Raw genomic sequence first — 3,556 nt, 5'->3', positions numbered from 1 at the left:
GAAAGAAAGAAAGAAAGAAAGAAAGAAAGAAAGAAAGAAAGAAAGAAAGAAAGAAAGAAAGAAAGAAAGAAAGAAAGAAAAGAGAAGAAAGAGGCAAGTGATGACAGGTCTCCTGATGTAGAACGATTGAGGAATTAACATCAAGCCAAACAGAGAGAGAAGGAGGAGTCAGTGAAGAATAAGTAAATATGTGTGTTTGTGTATACTTTTCTCTGGAACAATGTCCAAAAAACCAGTGGCTGCCTCTGGGCACAGGATCAGGGAAACTAAGGAACAGGAATAGATGGGAGTCTTACTTTTTTCACTGTATACCTTATCTACTTAAAAAACTTTGTACCATCGATATAGAACTACCAATTCAGGCAAAGTGTGGAGGGTGGGGCAGAAGAAGAAGAAGTGGCAGCAGAATATGAACTAAAATCAGAGAGGCTAACAGTAAAAGGTAGAAAAACAGTGAAGATCCTAGAAGAATGTCTAGGAAAAAGACTAACTGAGGTAGGTGAACTGTTTGGATAGACAAAAATAAACAAGTGAAAATGAAGGCAGGCAGTTGAAAGGAGGAAGTGTAGGGGCTATGGCCCCTACAGGTTAAGAGTCGAGGTGAGAAGCACCATCACCAGTGATAATGAAATTTTTGGCAGAGAGAAATAACGAAGAGAGAATATGCCAGTAAATGCAAAGATTAAAAGATACACCCATTAAACAGTGGGATACCAAAAAAGCTCTGTATAATATATAGTCAAGAATGTCAGCTAATAGAGTCATTATTATTTCTGAGTTCCTGTTGAGTGTTCAGGTTCTGGACCAGGTGCAGCGGGATTGGTAACCAAACTGGGTCAGCTTATACTAGAACATATAGCTTAGTAAAACGTTATTACTAACATTATTGAGGCATACACATCTTAAAACGGCTGTCAGAACAAAATGGCTTCCCTAATGCTAACATAGGTGAGCACTGGTGGCCTAGTGGCAAGAAGCTGCACTACAATCCCAGTGGCATGTGATTCGAATCCACCATCTGCTCCATGGGAGAAGGATGGGCAATCTCCTCCCATGCCATTAACTGCCTCTGAAAACCCATGGGAGGGTCAGCTATGGGTTGGTTCTGACTTGACGGTACACAACAAAAATGCTAACATATAAAATGACTTCTCTAATGCTTGACATATAAGCTGCTACTACATTTCCACTTCCCTCTCCATGTTACCCCATCCCCTGATCAATGCATCTCACCTGCTCATCTGCTGAGACTCAGAACCCCTTGTGTTCCTTGTGACCTGGCACTTTAATTCTTTTATTCAGATACGCTGAGTGGTGCTAGCCAGAAAGGTTGACAGTTCATGTCTACTCAAAGATACCTCAGAAAAAATGGCTGGTGGTTACTTCTGATAAATGAGCCATTAAGAATCCAATGGATCACAACTCTTCCCTGAAATGCATGAGGTCATCAAGAGTCAGAATTTACTTGGTAGAAACTTGTGCTAGCTTTTATACAGAGTAAAATTTTGAAATAGGATTGGAATCCTCTTGAGGTCCATTCAAGAGCATTTATAGACATAAATGCCAGAAGGCTCTCCATGGACTGGTATGAACTGGCTATACCTGGAAGACATTAATTGCTCCACTAAGCTAAGTGTGACCAGGCCAGGGTTGTTCTGAATACATGGAGCAACTGGACTCTACTGCTGTCTCCCAACACACCTAATCTACAACACAGTGATTCTGGCAAAATTCATTTCCAGTGGCCTCCAAAGCAGGTATTTTAGTATGAGGGAGGCTAAGATACAATGAACTTTCTCTGGAACAGTGCCAATGGGGCAGGTCATCACCAAGCACCCTTTCTTCTTCTATACTTCCTCCTTCAGTCATTGCTATAGACTTGGAACCAACTCATAGCTGACACCCCAGACGGTTTTCTGAGATTGTAAATCATATAGGAGGAGATTGTCCATCTTTTTCCTAAGAAACTGCCTGCTATTGGGTTGGTAGGGCACCTTTGTACCCACTAGGCCACCAGAAATCCTCTCAGTTTTGCTTTAGCAATACTTCCCCCCCCTTCTGCATCTGTGAATATCCTTTGTTGTTAATAAAATGTAGATACGAGTTTGTTGCCTTTATAAAGATCTTTCATATTAAGGAAACTTGTTGCTGTGTGTCTTTGAGTTGGAACTAACCATAGTTGACCCTTCAGCGGCTTTTCACAGGCAATGACCCCCATGAGAGGAGGTTGTCCCAGAGCAGCTGGTGTATTTGAACCATGTTATAGAACAATATCATTGATACCACATGCAAGCAAGATTCTGCTGAAGATTACATAAAAATGACTGGAACAGCAAGCACATCAGCAGAGAGCTGCCAGAAGTCTAGGCTGGGTTTAGAAGGGGTTGTGGTACTAAGGATATTGTAGCTGATGTTAGATGGATATTAGCTGAAAGCAGGAAATACCAGAGGAATGTCTATCTGTGTTTCATTGATATGCAAAGGTGTTTGGCTGTGTGGATCCTAACAAACTGTGGCTGACTCTGAGAAGAATGGGAATCCCAGAACACTTGATTGTGCTAATGCAAAACCTAGACTTGGACCAGAAGGCAGTCATCAGAACAGAGTAAGGGAACACTGCATGGTTCAAAATTGAGAAGGGTGTACGACAGAGATGTGTCCTATCTTCATACATTTTCAACCTATATGCAGAACAGATTATCTGGGAGGCTGGGCTCTGTGAGGAGAAGTGTGGTGTCAGGATTGGTGGAAGATCCATCAACAATCTGCATTATGCAGATGACACAACCCTGCTTGCTGAAACTGAGGAGGACCTGAAGTGCTTGCTGCAGAGGGTCAAGGACTGAAACCTTAAATATGGATTAAGGTTCAATATCAGGAAGACAAAGATTCTCACCACTGGGCCAATTGGCAGCATCAGGATGGATGATGAAGAGATTGAGATTGTTAACAGCTTTAGTTTGCTTGGCTCCACAGTCCACACTCTTGGCACCAGCAGCCAGGAAATTAAAAGACATATTACGATGGAAAAGTCTGCTGTTAGGGACCTCTCCAGGGTACTGAAGAGCAGTGGTGTCACTTTGGACTCTAAGGTGTGCCTGATACAGGCCATGGTCTTTGCAATCACTTGCTGTGCATCAGAGAGCTGGACAATGACTAGAGAGCATAGAAGGAGAATTGATGCCTTTGAGCTGTGGTGCTAGAGAAGAGTATTGAATGTACCATGGACTGCTAAGAAAATGAACAGGTTTAACCTGGAGAGGGTTAAACCAGGCTGCTCCTTGGAAGCAAGGATTCTGAGGCTTCACCTGACATATTTTGGACATTTGCAAGGAGATGGTCCCTAGAGAAGGATGTCATGCTTGGGAGGGTGGAGGGACAGTGCAGAAAGGGAAGACCCTCTATGAGGTTGATTGATTCAGTGACTGGGGTAATTGGTGTGGGTGTGTCGGAGACAGTGAGATTGGCACAGGACAGAGCAGGGTTTAGGGCTGTTGTACATAGGGTCGCTATGAGTCACAAGTGACTCGACAGCACATAACAACAACAACAACAA

Source organism: Elephantulus edwardii, unplaced genomic scaffold (genome assembly GCF_000299155.1).
Source record: "Elephantulus edwardii isolate Elephantulus edwardi_28Jun2011 unplaced genomic scaffold, EleEdw1.0 scaffold00218, whole genome shotgun sequence".
Lineage (NCBI taxonomy): Eukaryota > Metazoa > Chordata > Mammalia > Macroscelidea > Macroscelididae > Elephantulus > Elephantulus edwardii.
Note: the sequence above shows the minus strand (reverse complement) of the source record.